Source organism: Bufo bufo, chromosome 5 (genome assembly GCF_905171765.1).
Source record: "Bufo bufo chromosome 5, aBufBuf1.1, whole genome shotgun sequence".
Taxonomy (NCBI): Eukaryota; Metazoa; Chordata; class Amphibia; order Anura; family Bufonidae; genus Bufo; species Bufo bufo.
In genome coordinates, this window is record NC_053393.1 from 2,807,253 (window position 1) to 2,827,455 (window position 20,203).

Consider the following 20,203-nt stretch of genomic DNA (forward strand, 5'->3'; position numbering starts at 1 on the left):
GGAGGGAGGGGAGCGCTGTGTACAGGCAGGGGGAGGAGGTGAGAAAGATGGATGGCTGGAGGGAGGGGAGCGCTGTGTACAGGCAGGGGGAGGAGGTGACAAAGATGGATGGCTGGAGGGAGGGGAGCGCTGTGTACAGGCAGGGGGAGGAGGTGACAAAGATGGATGGCTGGAGGGAGGGGAGCGCTGTGTACAGGCAGGGGGAGGAGGTGACAAAGATGGATGGCTGGAGGGAGGGGAGCGCTGTGTACAGGCAGGGGGGGAGGAGGTGAGAAAGATGGATGGCTGGAGGGAGGGGAGCGCTGTGTACAGGCAGGGGGGGGGAGGTGACAAAGATGGATGGCTGGAGGGAGGGGAGCGCTGTGTACAGGCAGGGGGAGGAGGTGAGAAAGATGGATGGCTGGAGGGAGGGGAGCGTTGTGTACAGGCAGGGGGAGGAGGTGACAAAGATGGATGGCTGGAGGGAGAGGAGCGCTGTGTACAGGCAGGGGGAGGAGGTGAGAAAGATGGATGGCTGGAGGGAGGGGAGCGCTGTGTACAGGCAGGGGGAGGAGGTGACAAAGATGGATGGCTGGAGGGAGGGGAGCGCTGTGTACAGGCAGGGGGAGGAGGTGACAAAGATGGATGGCTGGAGGGAGGGGAGCGCTGTGTACAGGCAGGGGGAGGAGGTGACAAAGATGGATGGCTGGAGGGAGAGGAGCGCTGTTTACAGGCAGGGGGAGGAGGTGACAAAGATGGATGGCTGGAGGGAGAGGAGCGCTGTGTACAGGCAGGGGGAGGAGATGATAAAGATGGATGGCTGGAGGGAGGGGAGCGCTGTGTACAGGCAGGGGGAGGAGGTGAGAAAGATGGATGGCTGGAGGGAGGGGAGCGCTGTGTACAGGCAGGGGGAGGAGGTGACAAAGATGGATGGCTGGAGGGAGGGGAGCGTTGTGTACAGGCAGGGGGGGGGTGACAAAGATGGATGGCTGGAGGGAGGGGAGCGCTGTGTACAGGCAGGGGGGGGAGGTGACAAAGATGGATGGCTGGAGGGAGGGGAGCGCTGTGTACAGGCAGGGGGAGGAGATGACAAAGATGGATGGCTGGAGGGAGGGGAGCGCTGTGTACAGGCAGGGGGAGGAGGTGAGAAAGATGGAAGGCTGGAGGGAGGGGAGCGTTGTGTACAGGCAGGGGGAGGAGGTGACAAAGATGGATGGCTGGAGGGAGGGGAGCGCTGTGTACAGGCAGGGGGAGGAGGTAAGAAAGATGGATGGCTGGAGAGAGGGGAGCGCTGTGTACAGGGGGAGGAGGTGACAAAGATGGATGGCTGGAGGGAGGGGAGCGCTGTGTACAGGCAGGGGGGGGGGGTGACAAAGATGGATGGCTGGAGGGAGGGGAGCGCTGTGTACAGGCAGGGGGGGAGGAGGTGAGAAAGATGGATGGCTGGAGGGAGGGGAGCGCTGTGTACAGGCAGGGGGGGGAGGTGACAAAGATGGATGGCTGGAGGGAGGGGAGCGCTGTGTACAGGCAGGGGGAGGAGGTGAGAAAGATGGATGGCTGGAGGGAGGGGAGCGTTGTGTACAGGCAGGGGGAGGAGGTGACAAAGATGGATGGCTGGAGGGAGAGGAGCGCTGTGTACAGGCAGGGGGAGGAGGTGAGAAAGATGGATGGCTGGAGGGAGGGGAGCGCTGTGTACAGGCAGGGGGAGGAGGTGACAAAGATGGATGGCTGGAGGGAGGGGAGCGCTGTGTACAGGCAGGGGGAGGAGGTGACAAAGATGGATGGCTGGAGGGAGGGGAGCGCTGTGTACAGGCAGGGGGAGGAGGTGACAAAGATGGATGGCTGGAGGGAGAGGAGCGCTGTTTACAGGCAGGGGGGGGAGATGACAAAGATGGATGGCTGGAGGGAGAGGAGCGCTGTGTACAGGCAGGGGGAGGAGATGACAAAGATGGATGGCTGGAGGGAGGGGAGCGCTGTGTACAGGCAGGGGGAGGAGGTGAGAAAGATGGATGGCTGGAGGGAGGGGAGCGCTGTGTACAGGCAGGGGGAGGAGGTGACAAAGATGGATGGCTGGAGGGAGGGGAGCGTTGTGTACAGGCAGGGGGGGGTGACAAAGATGGATGGCTGGAGGGAGGGGAGCGCTGTGTACAGGCAGGGGGGGGAGGTGACAAAGATGGATGGCTGGAGGGAGGGGAGCGCTGTGTACAGGCAGGGGGAGGAGGTGACAAAGATGGATGGCTGGAGGGAGGGGAGCGCTGTGTACAGGCAGGGGGAGGAGGTGAGAAAGATGGAAGGCTGGAGGGAGGGGAGCGTTGTGTACAGGCAGGGGGAGGAGGTGACAAAGATGGATGGCTGGAGGGAGGGGAGCGCTGTGTACAGGCAGGGGGAGGAGGTAAGAAAGATGGATGGCTGGAGAGAGGGGAGCGCTGTGTACAGGGGGAGGAGGTGACAAAGATGGATGGCTGGAGGGAGGGGAGCGCTGTGTACAGGCAGGGGGGGGGTGACAAAGATGGATGGCTGGAGGGAGGGGAGCGCTGTGTACAGGCAGGGGGAGGAGGTGAGAAAGATGGATGGCTGGAGGGAGGGGAGCGCTGTGTACAGGGGGAGGAGGTGACAAAGATGGATGGCTGGAGGGAGGGAGGGGAGCGCTGTGTACAGGCAGGGGGAGGAGGTGACAAAGATGGATGACTGAGGGAGGGGAGCGCTGTGTACAGGCAGGGGGAGGAGGTGAGAAAGATGGATGGCTGGAGGGAGGGGAGAGGCTGGATGCTGGAAGGAGAAGTGGGAGCGCTGTGTACAGGCAGGGGGAGGAGGTGACAAAGATGGATGACTGAGGGAGGGGAGCGCTGTGTACAGGCAGGGGGAGGAGGTGAGAAAGATGGATGGCTGGAGGGAGGGGAGCGCTGTGTACAGGCAGGGGGAGGAGGTGACAAAGATGGATGGCTGGAGGGAGGGGAGAGGCTGGATGCTGGAAGGAGAAGTGGGAGCGCTGTGTACAGGCAGGGGGACTCCGTGGCGCTCGAGATGGAAGTGTCAGATGATTGTTGGGAGGTTTATAGTGTGGTTGGATCGCTGATGTTTGTGTTTCAAAAATGAGTTCATGGAGTTGGGGTTTGGAGGGATGAACTGTATACGTTTGTGGGGAGATAGATGTGTGTATATTGAACCAGGGGTCTGTGAATGCTTCTGAAATAAAGAGCGCTGGTGGCTAGTTGTCTGTGATATACTGATGTGTATTATAGCTACATGGGTTGGTAATGACGACTGGTTCTATCAGTAGATGGACAGGGTAAAATCAAGTGCCTAATGTAAATGTGTGAACTGGTTGTGGAATATGGAGTGGCTGTGTGATTGCATGACATTGGGAGTATTAGATGGTGTTGGGTATATTGTAATGAAATAAAGGACCCTGGTGAGTGATGTATAGTGATATACTAATGCATAGAAAGTAGGCAAAAAAAGGGATGGGGAGAATGGGTGTTTGTATCAGAATCAGTTACTTTCAAGCCATTCACTGAGACCATATGGTTCTATGGTTTGTAGCTTGAGTATCCAATACAACATGGGTGTTCGGAATTTTTTCTATGGGGCTGATGGTGAAGTTGGTGGGGTCCTTGTTATGGACTTGTAGAAAATGCCTGGAGACCCCATGTTTGTTGTAACCATTGACTATATTCTCTCTAAGGGTCAGAGTGGTTCGTGGATGCACTGGAGTCCACAGGTGCCTTCCAATGGATATATGATGTAAGATACGGAACAGTTTAAGAATAAATTTTTTTCTTTTCCCAAAAATTTTATTAAGAATCAAACAAATTTTTACATACAGATTCATAAGTATGTCATTATTACTTGTATTCCTATTTGAAGCCACCCTTTAACGCCCTACCTGAATGAGGAGGAGTCAGGACAAGGAGATCTAACAATTCCACGCACCCCACATCCTGAGACATTTTTCCTCTATATTTCTTTGTTTATAAAGAACCTTTTCATAATTTTTTATCTTATTGACTAAATTAAGCCATATGGTCACGTTTGGAGCATCCCGTGAAAACCAAACCCGTTGTAATGGTGCAGAACCCCGAGCAACCAGACAGAGGTTAAACAATAGTGGATTTATTGAATAAACGGCAGTACAGTCCAAACCAGTAAGCATATACAGGTAACCAACCCCAAAAATACTCTGTGCAGGGAAACACCAAGGGGACCGTCAGTGACCAGGCCAAAGTCACATGGTACCTAGGGATGAGACGTTAGGATTTCGTTAGGATTTCCAGGGTCCGATCCAAGGTCATACACGAGACAAACTGTTCAGCAAAGATGAGGTATCCAGAGGAAGTCTCCAGAGATAATCGAGGAAGTCAGAGGTCATGCACAGGTCGTCTGGAAGAATGTGAACAGTAACTTACAGCCGGGTTGTCAAAACAGCAGTGGGCACTGACCGGCCGGGGAGATCACCTCTTCCACACCTGCCAGCCAATCACAGAGTGCCATGTGTCTATTCCTCATAGGCCATATGATTATCCTAATCCCTGGCACTTGTGCGGCCTTGGCTGGTCCTTAGTCACTTAACCCATGCCTGCCCTCTAATCTACTAGAATTTACATACAGGTATTTTCCCCGTCAGCAGCTGGAGTAGAGAAAAGGTCTAGCGTACGTTCGGCCGCGTATCCTTTTGCGAACCTCCTCTCGAGCGTGCACACGGAACCCTCAGGTGATACCGGAGACAGGAGCTGCCACCAGTCCGGTCAATCTGCTTCCGAGACCCTGGCGGTCTTCCCCTCCGGCGACCATGCGGACGCACTACCGCGTCTGCCCGCAAAGGAGTCAAAACCGAAGACTCCCCAGGCTCATGCGTGACCTGTCCCGCTACCCCAACGGGGTCCCCCGCAGGCCGAGCCCCACGAGGACCCCTGGGGACCCCAGTGGATCACGGAACAGGAGAGTGTCTTACACTCGTGTAATCAAAAGTCTCGCCAAAAACATTACCTTTATCAAGAGAGTCATTTTATATTTGTGTCAATTTACCCTGAAGAGATCACCCAATATCCAGCATTCCACCCTAAAAGGAATCTCTACCTTCAATTTTTGAGTAATAAAGTCATCAATTGCACCTCGATATTCTTTTGCTTCTAAACAATACCAAAAAATGTGAGAAATCAGCACCTGGTGAATCACACTGTGGACAATTGGATGTGTTCCTTACACCACATTTATTAATCCAGAGTGACGTAACATATATTCTGTGTAAAATGTTACAAGGAACTACAATGTGATTGACGTTGTGGGACACTAGTCTCAGAATAGACACGATGTTCTCCCAGTCATCTAATTGTATAATTGGGCATTCAGCTCCCCAAGCCCTTTGTCCAGGAGAAGATGTGTTATTAAATAGTCATTTATAACATTGAGCAATCTTCACCTTGTGACCTGCAATCCCCATTAGATAATTTAAAGGTGTAGAAGTGTCTACCTGTAACAAAGACTTTTCTATAACACTGTGCAGTGAGGAACTGAAAATACCTTTATAATATTCTCTTTGTGCCAACTCCAAAAATGAAAGTATTTCCCCATTCCTCACTACCTGTATTTTTCTGCCAGTACTGATCCCCTGCCAATTCCTCTAGAACCTGTAAGTAATGATTGTGCCAAAGGGGCGTACAGCCCAAAGATCCCTTAATTCCCAACCAGCCTCTAATAGTGCACCAGGACTTACTGAACAATTTCCCAGCCTCTCTATAATCCTCTAGTATAATAGATAATTGGCCGGATTCCAGTAAGGTAAACATGCTATCAAAGGAAGATTTAGTCACCAGGATCCTGCATAATGGGTTAGGGTTAGGGACTTTCCTTCCATTCACAGTATAACCATAACTGAGCAAATATAAAGTAACCCTTAAAGTAAGGAAGGTTCAACCCTCTCTTTTCTATCGGCTTATAAAGATGTTCCATTATAAGTCTTACATGCTTTCTGCCCCAAATTAGATCATAAATAATTCTCTCAGTTAATTTAAAGAATTTATCCTCAATCCATATTGGGGAGTTCCTCAGAATATGCAGGAACTGGGGTCGAATCACCATCTTAATTAGGGATATTCTATCGGCTCTAGATGGAGGGAGTCTGAGCCACGTCGACATTTTGGCTCTCGTTTTAGTTATCAGATTAAGGAGCAAATAATCTTCAATCCTAGGAGACATCAACATATCTAAATATTCAAATGAGTCAGAAATCATTGTGCTGTATGTAGAGAGCCATGAATTATACTATATATACTATACTAGTTTGTACTATATACGTAGAGCTATGTATTGTTACAGATCCAAGATCCAAGCATTGTACTATATATACAAATCCATACACTATTGTATATACAGATCCAGGGTACTGTATATAGAGAGATCCTTTTCATGGGAACAAGGAAAAGGTGGATGCTTTAGTCACCATCCATGCCAGGCTTACCTCACACCACAGAGGTCTCAGGTTACATGATACCTTTCTGGTTTCGGCAAGCCTTATATCCCTGACAGTAAATGGAGAGATAAACAGAGGGTTCCCCCAGTACTGGTTCCTCCATTGTGCTGTATTGGAGTTGGTCTATAAATTGTTAGATTTGCCTCCTGCATTGTGTGTAATGTCTACAATGTCCCTCCTTCTACATACATTGAATCTGCAAAAATGCTTCTACATGCCCTCATCATCTCCCGCCTAGACTACTGCAACATTCTCCTCTGTGGCCTTCCATCTAGCACGCTCGCACCCCTCCAATCTATCCTCAACTCTGCTGCCCGACTAATCCACCTCTCACCCTATTACTCCTCTGCCTCTCCCCTCTGCCAATCCCTTCACTGGCTCCCCATTGCCCAGTGAATTCACTTCAAAGTACTAACAAATACATACAAGGCCGTCCATAACCGGTCCCCTCCCTACATCTCTGAGCTACTTTCCCGATACACCCCCACACGCACTCTCCGATCCTCACAAGACCTCCTTCTCTCCTCTCCTCTTATCACCTCTTCCGACAATCGCCTCCAGGATTTCTCCCGTGCATCCCCCACAGTCTGGAACTCGCTGCCCCAACATATCAGACTCTCACCGACAGTGGAATCCTTCAAAAGAAACTGAAAACCACCTCTTCAGACAAGCCTACAACCAGTGACCCTGCTGCCTCTATACCGCCATGACCAGCTTCACCCGCACCTACTGTGTCCTTCTCCCATACCATGTAGATTGTAAGCCTCGTGGGCAGGGCCCTCTCTCCTTCTGTACCAGTCTGTAACTCGTCTTGTTTATGATTAGTGCAATTGTCTGTATTATGTGTGTAACGGATCTCCTGGCACCCCGACTGGGTACCTCCGTCGATGGATGCTCCTAGTGCTTCCCAAAGGGCTCCAAGCACTCAACTTGACACTGTAACCACCACAGACCCCACGAACCGCCGCAGCTTGGTTGGGGTCTCACCATCTTCCACCCACGCTGGACCCAAGACCGAGCGTCAGCTTCCAGTGGGTGAACCTCTCCTAAATCCAGAGAGCAGGAACCATGAACAAGCTCTTAAAAGAGCTAGTAGCTATAGCCAGGGGAGTATAGCAAATCTTCAGCGTATAGCAATCCCCAGTGTCGATCAGTTACCCAAACACCAGCCTCAACATGATGAAGGGTAAAACAGGAACTCTTTATTGAACACACAAGCATTGACTTATATACACATTTTCCAACAAGGGAACCACCCCTGTGGACCTGGTTGGGAACTGAGGACATAACATAGCAGCCAATCCTTACAGTATTACAGTTTAAACACAAAAACTATACATTCAACAAACACAATGGCATTGCCTGTGACACAATTAACAAACACAATGGCATTGCCTGTGACGCACTCAATAACAGAATAGGCATTTCTCTTTGACGCAATCAACAAAATACAATTACCAACACACAATGGGCTCTGCCTATGATACAATTACCAAACATAATGGGCTAACTTAATCACTCACAGGCAGAAAACACACATTTTTCCCCAAAACACAGAAAACACCTACAAAACCCCACATATCCCCATAATTTATACATCCATGGATAGCTCTGATCTGGGTGAACAACATATCCAGAAATCACCCAGATCCAAACAGGGGTTCCCGAATTCCATGGAAGTCACATTTGGCCGACCGCAAGCATGGCTTTCCTGCCCAGAACAGTTCCACAGATTTAAGCTGTGCGGCCGGTCTGTCTTCTCCTTCAAAGTTAGTATATGGGCTATAATTCAGAGGCAAGAGGCTGGCAAACAGCCCCCTCCAAAACCCAGTGGCGAGGTTAGTTTCGCCACAATGTATGTGACCGATTATCATATGTACAGCGCTATATAATGAATGGCGCTTTAATAATAAATAATAATAATAATAATAATAATAAATCTTTAAAATATTCAAGAGTCCCTCATTGAACAACTGGAGAATATCTAAGGGCATAAGAGTGTTTTTAGACCAATTAATATCCAGACCTGATACTTCACCAAAGGAATTAACTATTTGAATAATTCTTGGAAGTATAATAGTATTCTGTGTAAAAAATAATACATCATCTGCATACAAAGAAATACGATCCTCCCTTCCGAGTGTCCCAAACCTTTCAATCCCTGAATCTCGCCTTACCCTGGCCGCAAGAGGCTCGATATATATATCGAATAGTAATAGGGAGAGTGGGCATCCTTGATGGGTGCCTCTATTCAGTACAATGCTGTCTGTCAAGTCCCCATTAATATTCAACCTAACCTTGGGAGACTTATACAAAAGCTTAACCATGTTTATGAACCTGACTCCGAATGTCCGAATGTCAAGAATCGATACCCTCTTCCGCTAATCTCCGAACTCTTTGACAGGATCCAGGGGCTACGGTCTTCTCTAAACTCGACCTGCGCGGTGCATACAATCTTGTCCACATCCGAAAGGGCGATGAATGGAAGACTGCTTTCAACACTGGTGATGGACACTACGAGTATCTCGTCATGCCTTTTAGCCTGTGCAATGCTCCCGCGGTATTCCAGCAGTTGGTAAACAATATCTTCCGGGACCTGCTCTATGTCTGCCTGATAGTGTACCTGGACGATATACTGATCTACTCTCCAGATTTGACCATTCACTGGAAGCATGTACGTTTAGTTTTACGGCGGTTGAGAGAGAATCGACTTTATGCCAAACTCGAGAAATGCATCTTTGAAAACTCCTACCGTACCGTTTCATCTCAGATGCCGGGATGCAGATGGATCCTGAAAAATTGAATGCAGTAATGGACTGGCCCCGTCCACAGGGCTTTGCGCTGTACAGCGCTTCCTTCATCCCTTACATCTCCAATCTACTCTCTTACTAAGAAAGGGGTGAATGCCAAAGACTGGACTCCAGAGGCAGAGGCCGCCTTCATCCAATTAAAGAGGTCCTTTGCTTCTGCACCTGTTCTGCATCATTCCGATGTCTCCCGCCATATCTTTTTAGAAGTGGACGCCTCCTCCATAGGAGCCACTGCTGTTTTACTACAGAAAGGTTCCAAGGGCAAGATGTTGACATGTGGATTCTCCTCCAAGCCCTTCTCACCTGCTGAGAGGAATTACTGTATAGGAGACAACGAACTTCTGGCCATAAAACTTTCCTTGGAGGAGTGGCGTTATCTATTAGAGGGGGCCCAACATCCAGTGATAATCTTTACTGACCACAAGAACCTCACATATCTGCAGACCGCCCAGTGTCTAAACCCTTGTAAAGCCAGGTGGGCTCTCTTCTTCTCCCATTTTGATTTTGAGCTTCACTTTTGCCCGGCTGTTAACATCAAGGCGGATGCGCTGTCTAGGTCCTTTGACTTCTCCAACCAGCAGAAGGAGCCTCAGTACATTGCAGATCCTGCCCGATTGATCACAGTGGCTCCTGTCTTGATAAAAAACATCCCTTACCGGGAAGACATTCGTGCCATCTGCCAAGAGGAGATGTATTTTAGCTTGGGGGCACAACTCCAAACTGGCCGGTCACCCAGTGATCCACAAAACCACAGAACTTGTGTCTTGCCACTACTGGTGGCGCACATTGTCCAAGGATGTGCCCTCTTCTGCCGGATGTACAGCTATTTGGGTGGTCGTGGACGCTTCTCCAAGATGGCGCACTTCGTTCCTTTGACTGGATTGCCCTTGGCTGCGGAACTTGCTAAACTGTTTGTGAAACATATATTCTGTTTGCATGGTTTAACTGATCGCAGAGTCCAGTTTACCTCTAAGCTCTGGAGAGCTCTCTGCCGACTGCTAGAGATTGACCTAGACTTCTCTTCCGGTTATCATCCCCAGACCAACGGGCAGGTTGAGCGGGTCAATCAGATATTGGAGAACTAGCTTCAGCATTTTGTTTCAGCTCAAAACGACAACTGGGTACAATTGCTACCTTGGGCAGAGTTCTCCTATAATAACCACACTAGTGAGTCCACTGGATCCTCTTCCTGTCCCTATATCTTCTGGGGTACCAGCGGCGGATTCTTCTTTTAGGGATTTTTTGAAGATTTGGCATGATACCAAGGTCTGCATCAGTAAAGCGGTGACCTGCATGAAGATGAATAGAGACAAGAAAAGAAGAAAACCGCCTCAATTCTGGAGACAAGGTATGACTATCCTCCAAAAACATCCGTTTAGGGTTCCCCGTTTCAAGTTTGCCCCTAGGTTCCTTGGACCCTTCGTAGTTTTGAGCAGCATCAATGAAGTGACTTATAAGTTACGGCTACCGCTCTCTACATATTCCTAATGCCTTCCACGTGTCCTTGCATAAACCTGTAGTCCTTAACCGCTTCTCGACAGCTTTGTCTACTCCTACCCCGATATCTGAATATTCGGAGGGGACATTCAAGGTCAAGGACATCTTGGACTTCAATAAGCGTGGCAAGAAGACCTACTATCGGGTGTGGACTAGAAGGGCTTTGGTCCTGAGGAGAGGTCTTGGGAGTCAGAGGAGAATATTCATGGGCAGGACTTAATAAAAAAAAAAATTTGTCCCGTCGTGGACTAAAGAAGCGGGGGTGTTGGGGGGCTGTACTGTAACAGCGGCTGCTGTACGCCGCTGTTCCCCCGCTTACCACCATGGACCTGGATGCCATGCTCATCGGTGATCCTTCCGTCCACCGTTGCAGGCCTGGGTTCTGTCGCTGTACATGCTGTGGTGCTGAGGATTCCGCTCCACAGGTTCCACTCAGCCCTGGCCACAGGATGCTTGCTGCTGGTTTCTGGTTACACTGCCCTAGGGGGAGCACGCATCACTCCCTGGGCTCCATGAGTTCGGTCATGTGACCTCACTGACCAACCCAGATGCCTCAGGGTCAAGGTCCTTGTGTTTGCTAAGTTCCTGATACTCACGTGTGCTCCTAATTTATACTTTGTTCCTAAATTCTGCTACTTGTCTGATCCATGCCTGCTTGCCTTGACTCTCCTGTTGCCAGGTCGGATTGCCTGACCTTTACCTGTGCCACCTGCCCTGACCTTTTGCCTGTCTGACTACGCCTCTGCCTCATCCTTCCACCCTCACTGTTGCTCCTGGTAACAACCACGCCTGCCTGACTACGTTTGTACTTCTGGTACCTACTCAGGTATCTCCTGGTTCTCATGTGCCTACCCTCCTCAAGAGGTAGCGACCGGGTGTTCCCCTCGGGAAAGTCTATCCCCACCATCAGGGGTACTGTAAAGGAACGAGGGGTACACTTAGACAACGCCCTTAGAGGAGGTGGGACACGTGGCACAGTGGGTCCACACCCGCTGGTTCGTGACAGTTTAGGCCAGCTAGAGCACCTTCAGCTCTGCTGGATGTGGAGGCACAGCTTGGAGTTTCTGAAGCCAGGAGGAAAAGTTCCCTGGACAAACCTAGAGTCAGACTACAGAGAGAAGTTGCAGCATCCTGCAGAAGCAGAGATTCTATTTAAGCTTGTCAGCACAGCAGAGCCAGAGAGAATCAGATGCACCAGAGTTGAGTTTGTTTGCCTGCCAGAGTTTACATGCTACCGCCTGCTGGGAACCAAGACAAAGCCTGAGACTGTTTGGAGAAAAGTTTAATGAAAGTAAAGCTGTTATCAACTTCATCACAAGGTCTGGACTCAATTTATTTCTTCATCCCCTTCATCAAATGTGTATCCAGGTAGGAACACCGTGACACATGCACCAACATTAAGGGACATTTAGGCCACCCTACACCATTCTGGCATTGTTAAACCTTGGTACCATCCACAGTATAACTAATAGGAGCCCTGTGCCCTTGTTGCTTGACTGCAACTGACGTCATGAAAAGGGAGGGAGGCGCCCGATGGACAAACACTATCCCCATCACCTGAAGTCCCCCACCCAACCTAACTAACACCCAGAATATAATATAACATACAATATATACAATAAATACAACATAATCTACAATATATACAATAATCACTTACCATAAACCCTAAACACTGACCATTCAGTCACTTCACACACACCAGGCCCAGGTTCAGCCCCTGGAAGCCCTTTTTATTTTTTTCTACTCATAATTTAATTGCAAAACAAAAAGCTAGGAGTGTAAGATCATCTCACCACCAGGAGGATTAGTCAGCTAAGGCACCCCAAAGCAAAAACCCCTTCAAAGATGGGAGGCTTTGGCAGCACCCAGCCTTCCACGCTCCAGAAAGCGAACCTTCACCAGGTCACCGAGGATGCTCCTACATACCTCTTCCTCATAGAGGATTTTATGATGCGTCGAGACTAGACACCTCTCGTTCTACGTGTGGTACCTAACCACTACACTAACTAATAGAAAGATGTGCAGCGGTCCCTACCACCCAGGTCTCTAAACACCCCGTAAACCCACTCTGCCTAGGATAGAGCAGCCAGCTGAGGCCGATGGAATCCCCCACCTTGTGGTAAACCCCTGTATTAAAGGGGCACTGAAACAGGAAGTGGTCCATGCTCTCCAGCACTTCACCACACTTCTCCCGGCAACAACTCCTTTCTTCGGGTTTCCTGTATTTTAGATTGCCCCTCACATACAACTTACCATGGAAGCAGCGCCAGGCGAAATTCCAAAATTTCATAGGGATCCTTACTGAATTCAAAAGCAACAACCCTACCTCCAGATCCCGACCTGGGCAGTCCCTGAGGGCCAGCGGGACCTGGAAATGAGAAGACAGGACCCTACTGTCAAGGAGTCTTCTCGACATTGTCCTTATCCCCCTCATTCCCAAGCTCCACTACCGGATGATCTTCAGAGTCAGGGCAGCGTAAGCCGGGAGATGCCCATGTGGTGTAAGGAGATCCTTCACTCACCCACCTGTCTCCCATACCTGGAAGAAAGGCTGAAAGCATCCTTCACAAGAGACTACCCACAAAGGATCCCTCTCTTTCCAGAGGTTTGTGATGTTTGCTTTAAGAAAGGTATTCAGCAGGAATACCACTGGGTTGACCATACCCAACCCACCTTGTCTCCTTGTGCGGTATGTGATCTCCCTCCTAAAAGCTGGAAAAACAGACTGTAAACCCGCGGCCAGAGAGACTCTGGCAAGATACAGATGCTGCCCAAGTATATCAACAAAGAGATCAGGTAAGTTTTGCTCCGATTGATCCTTTCCCAAAGGGTTACAGACCAACCCTTCCATTGGTCCGCCTTATGGGTGGCATCCTTCAGTTTGCTTTCCCAATTTGTCTGTGTGGCAAACCCAGCCACTGTATATTGTCATTCCTGTATGTACGATGTTATTGCATATGTGTATGCCACTTTAAAGAACCAAGCGTATATATGTTCTGTGTAATATGGTTCAGGTGGGCTGTAACGTTCCTATGCTGGCTGCATGAAAACCGCCAGCATTCATGCAATTGTATGTTGTTATGTGAGGGGACCCAGATAGCTAATTGTATTGTATTTGTGTATTCTGAGCGGCATTCACCTAATGATATGCCCTCAGACTGGAGCTATCTGGGATATGTTAATGTCTGTGTTTGCTGGGAGGGTGTGACATTGTGTGTTTGAGTAAGTGATGTCTGTTCCATTGTCCCCACATGTGTATTCGTCTGTCTGTGATGATTGCATCAACCCAGTGTGAGGTAATTCTATCACGGACAGAGGGGAGGATTTTGTGGGGATGTGTTGTAAAATATTGATTGGTTGTACTTCAAACCCCTGTGGGCAGTACTATGTTTTTGGTTTGTGAATAAAAGAGGCTGTACGTGAAGTACAGTGAGTTCATGTTTTAACCCTCAAAGTGAAGTATCGTCTCATTCTTGGGGGAGGATTTATTGTATGCTGTACCGGCCTATTTGGATCATTGCCTGCTTTTCCTGTCTACCAGCGGAGTCCTTGTGGATCGTGCTACCCCTCCGCTACAGTCTGATGATAATCATCGAGGCCGAATTCAATGCCTAGAATCTTCGCCCTACCGTGGGGTTCTGGGAGGGTGCCCATGAGACTAAAATCAGTCTCTCCTCCTCCCAGCCAGAGAGTTTCACATTTCTCCCGGTTGACACTGGACCTGAAAGTCTCAGAGTAGCAATTTATCTCTGACATCACCCATCCCACCTCTTCTTGTGAAGAGGCAAAAACAGTGACATCATCGGCATATGCCACCACTCTCAGAGACAGGCCCTGCTGCGCTAGGTACATCCCAACCCCTGCCAAAGGTCCACGATCTATCCTTCTAATGAAAGGGTCAATCGCAAACACGTACAACAAAGGGCTTAAAGGACATCCCTGATGAACACCGGAACCCAACTCAAAAGAGCGGCCAATCCATCAATTCACCAACAGGAAACTCTCTGCCCCCGCATACAAGGTTTGTAGCCAGCTAATGAACCTCCCTGGCAGGCCGTACTTCAAAAAGACGGACCACATGTACTCACGATCAACCCAGTCAAAAGCCTTAGCCTGATCCAAAGACATCACGCACCCCTTCCAAAGATCCCCCCGCTCTGCTCGACGGCCTCCCGGACACTAAAGACAACGCTTGAAGCGCTCCGACCAGGAACAGAACAGTGCTGAGTCCCCGTGAGGAGACCTGGCACAAATTTCACCGGACGACTGAACAGTATCTTGGCCAGAATCTTCCTATCCGTATTGAGAAGCGATATGGAACACCAATTCTCAATACGGCACAGATCTTTTCCTTTTGATAGAATAATCAGGGCCGACCTCCTCATTGACTTTGGCAGAATGTCCGAGGATAGACACTCATTTAATACCTCGGTCAAGAGGGGAACCAAAAGGTCCTTAAAGGTCTTATTCTATTTAGATGTTAAGCCATCCGGACCTGGCGATTTCTTGAGCTGAAGCCCCTCATTGGCCAGTCTCACTTCCTCTTCCCTGATTGGCTCTATCAAAACATCAAAAAAAAAATCATCCTCTTGGCTCAGGGACAATTTCAGCCAAGAAAGCCGACATCTGACGCCGATCCAGTTCCTTCTTACCCAAGAGATGTGAGTAAAAGGATCTGATGACTTCCAAGATCCCTGACTTGGACATCTTCAGGGATCCCGTACTGTCAATCAGTCCAGCCACATACTTACAACTTACTGCCATCTTACAGTTTCTGTAAGGGTCAGGTGAGCAGTACTTCCCGAAATCCCTCTCAAAAACCAAAGATGCGTGTCTATCGTACTGACATCTCATGAGCAAAGATTTTACACGAGAGATATCCTCGGGGCTACCTCCCGTCGAGACCAGATACTTGAGTTTCTTCCTCAGGGCCTGGTGAAAGTGTTCTGCTTCTGTATGCACCCTGATTCCTCCTTCATCCCCAATGACAGGTGCCTGGAGAGCTATCAATGACACACACACACAGTATGGTCTCTGAAACAATTACGGCTTCTTATACATACATCCATATAGGAAACAGATGTGGTTCACATATACAAACCGGATTCCAAAAAAGTCGGGACACTATACAAATCGTGAATAAAAACTGAATGCAATGATGTGGAGGTGCCAACTTCTTTTTTTTAATAAATATTTATTTTTATTTTATAGATCACAGATTAATACATGAACCGATATTGATCAAATCAAAGTACCATGACATTTATAAACATCATTATAACTGGATTATACAGATCAGTATAGGTCCACGCCTAATATAATATTAAATACAATCATTACCTCCCCCCTTCCCCCCCCCCTCCCCCCCCTTTGGCTGCCGTCTACTCCAATCCATCAACTATAGACTATTAACAACATTAAGTATAGCTAGGTAGTCTTGCGTGCCACCCTCCATTTTTTTTCCTTTTTCCTTCTTTCCATGTCCTCATATATTCTATGAACACCACTCACTTATCGAGGGCGGGGAGACAGATCCCCAATGCCTGATCAGCATAGCTTTAGCCACCATCAGACCCCTCATGCAGATCTGTCTGACCAGGAGCGGGGTTTCTGTTTCTGACGAATAATCTCCCAAGATCACTGTCAAGATCCCCGGGTTATAATTCGTCGCGGACTCCTTTTGTAAGGTAGAAAAGACCTGGTCCCAATATTTTTTTATTTTACTACAACCCCAAAGCAAATGGGCATAGTCCGCATTGACATATCCACATTTAGGGCAACCACAGTCCCGAGCTTTATTTTGTAGGAATTTTCCTTGTAACTTTGGGGTATAGTACAATCGATGCAGGATCTTGAATTGAATTAGTCTATGAGAAATGGAAACTGTCGCCTTTCTCACGTTCCTATAGATAGTGGGCCACTGTAATGGAGAGCAGTTCAACTCCTGCTCCCACTTACTTGGGCTTTTAAAAGGAGTCACAGTTGCCAATGCAGTTTGAAGTTTAGCATATAATCTAGATATCTTCACCTTCTCATTCTTCTGAGCGTCACAATAATCAAAAAATAAATTCTCTCGTGGAAAAAAAAAAACCCTATTCCTAGAGGCTTCAAATGTGTGTTTTAAACGTGTATACATGAACAAATCTAATGGTGAACTATGAATAATACCAAATTCTCCAAGCGATTTAAAATGACCCCTATATAAAAGGTGAGACAACTTATTGATACCCCTGCGTGACCAATAACCAAAATCTGTGATTTTAAAAAATTCCGCCAGCCCCCTGTTCTCCCACAGAGGGGTAAAAGCAAAAGGACTGGAGACTTTAAGGATCTCCTTCAGCTTATTCCATACCCTCTGTAGTGAGCAAGGAATCAACAAAGACTTCCTCAATCCCATATACCCAGTCTCCAAACATGCAAAAATATTATCTATTGGTTTATCCAAAACTTTAGTCAAATACCGTAAAAGTGAACTCTCTTTCACATAGCAACAACGCTGTATCTGTGTGCATAAATAATAACCTTGAAAAAAGGGTAGTGACAACCCACCATCTGCCTCCGCCAACCAGAGGTATCTCTGCTTTATACGCACCCTCTTCCTTCCCCAAATTAGAACGTTAATCAGAGTCTCCAATCTGTGAAAGAAGATATCGTCGATCCAAATAGGGGAAGCACAGATCGAGAACAAGACAATAGGCAGGATAATCATCTTAATCAATGTTATTCGATCTGTCTGTGCCAACATCAATTTCTGCCAAGCGCTTATCTTGCTCTTAACTTTGTTCAGTACCGGGGCCAGATTAAGCTCATAGAACCTATTTATGGGAACCCCAATCTTAACCCCCAAATATTCCAAAGTATCTTTAGGGACCAGAACACGAACTCCTCTCCCCTCATCTACAGCCTTCCGGTTCAGCAGGAGGAGCGATGACTTTGTCCAGTTAATCATATAACCTGATAATTTACCATACTTCTCTATTACCTCTATCACATAAGGAAGGATTTTCCATCCCTGATCCAGGAACAGAATCACATCATCGGCATATAAGCTTATTTTATCGCTCGCTCCCGCTACCCCGAAACCGTCTATACGGCTATCTGAACGGATCCTGCAAGCCAACGGTTCAATAAAGAGAGCGAAGAGGAGGGGAGACAAAGGGCAACCCTGTCTCATCCCCCTCTGCATCATAACAGGCGGAGAACTAATACCATTAATATTAATACTTGCAGCCGGCTGGTCATACAGCATTTGTGTCATTTCCAAAAATGAGTTCCCCAGGCCAAACTGAGACATAGTAGCCCACAAAAAAGGCCACTCCATCCTGTCAAACGCCTTTGCGGCATCTAAAGACAGGATGGAGTGGTCTATACTACCCCCAACCGAAAGGTTCAGATAGACCCTATATAAACTCATCTGTATTTGGCGGCCCGGGATAAAACCAGTCTGGTTGGGGTGTACCAGAGAAGCTATAACCCTCTTCAAACGGTTCGCCAAAATTTTTGCAAGGATCTTATAATCCGTATTAAGGAGCGATATCGGTCTATATGACCCCACATCGCATGGATCCTTCTCCTTTTTTAACACCAGGACAATCACTGCCTCTCTAAATGATGGAGGTAGAATGCACAAGATTCATTCAAAACTAGAAGTAAGATCGGAAGAAGTGAATTAGCATGATACCTATACACTTCAAACGGCAATCCATCTGGGCCAGGGGATGAGTTATACTTTAGGAGTGGGAGTATCGCTTGCAACTCCTCCAATAGAATAGGGGAGTCCAGCATCTCTCTATCTTGTACAGATATCTGGGGGAGCTCCAATTGTTGAAGATATTGATCCATATCGCTTCGGCTAAACAGAACGTCAGACTTATAAAGCGTAGAATAATAATTCACAAATTCTCCCCCAATCTCCTCTGCAGTACCCACCCTATTTCCTTGTGCATTCCTAATTTCCCTTATAGTGGTAGCTTCTCTCTGATTGGCCACCAAACGTGCCAAGAACCTGCCCGTTTTACCAGATTCACAAAAGCGATTTTGGCCTTGGAATAAAAGCTTATGTTGTGCTTTTCTATACAACTGTGTCTTAAGTTGTAAATTAGCCTCCTTTAACTGATTAATATATTGGTCCTTATAGCAGGCAGCCAAAGCAGCGCGTATACTCCTTATTGACTCCATCAGTTGTTGTTCCCTTCGCCGCAATTCAACTCTAAACCTATTGATTTTGTTAAAATATAAACCTCTTATATGGGCCTTCAAGGCGTCCCACACATAATGGATATGTGTTGAGCCCAAATTGAAGCCCCAGAATTCCTGTATATCCTGGTCTATTTGGGATTGCTCCCCTATCACATCCAACCAGTGCGGGTTCAGTTTAAAGGTTCTACCTGAAGATGGAGCCTCCACAAACACGATCAAGACTGGGGAATGATCCGAGATTCCATGAGGTTCATACTTCATTCTCAGAACACGATGGCACAGATCCCGGGTTGCAAAAGCCAGATCAATACGGGACATTGATCGATATGACTGGCTAAAACAGGAGAAAATTTTCTTATTGCCATAGAGGTGGCGCCAGATATCAACTAGCGCCAGCTCCTGGCAAATAGTAATCAAAGGGGATCTAGTCCGGCCGTGCCCAGAAAGCGAAGAGAACCGATCGAGCTCAGGGTCAAGTACTGCATTAAAATCACCTGCCACTAATAATGCACATTGATTTTTTGTGGCTATATATTTAGCTAAGTGTGAGAAAATCGTTGATTTAAATGGTGGATATGCCCTTTCCAATACCCGTAAAGGAATACATATCTCCCTTCTTTATCAATCAAACTATCTAGAGGTTGAAACTCTATCCCACAATGAATATATACACTGACACCTCTTGCATATGAAGAGTAGCAAGCGTGATACTCAAGGGAAGCCCATTTCCTTTTCAATGTATAGATCCTATCTAGTGTTGCATGGGTCTCTAATAGGACCACAATTGCCGGCAGATGACGAACCACACAGTCAAACACCACTGTCCTCTTCACTCTGTCTCCCAGCCCTCTCACATTCCAAAACAAAATATTACATGGCATGCCCTATAGATAAAATAAATCCGAGTCCCCGATCTAAGAGGGGGGCACGCATAACTACGAAGCAGATGACGACAGCCAATCCCTCCTACCCCCACCCCAAAAAAAACCCTACTTGGTTGACAATGCATTTCACAATACCTATCAACCTCTTTCCTACCTCCAAACCTCCTCCCCACCATCACCCCTCATTAACCTCCCCTCTCGCCACCTACGATTCTCTTTCATAGGCCCATCGAATCCAGCCATTGCCCCACCTCCTCCTGCGAGGAAAAAAACCTAACAGAATCATTATGCACCACCCTCAACTTGCCAGGATATAACATTGAATACTTAATTTTGGCTGCAATCAATCTTTTTTTTACATC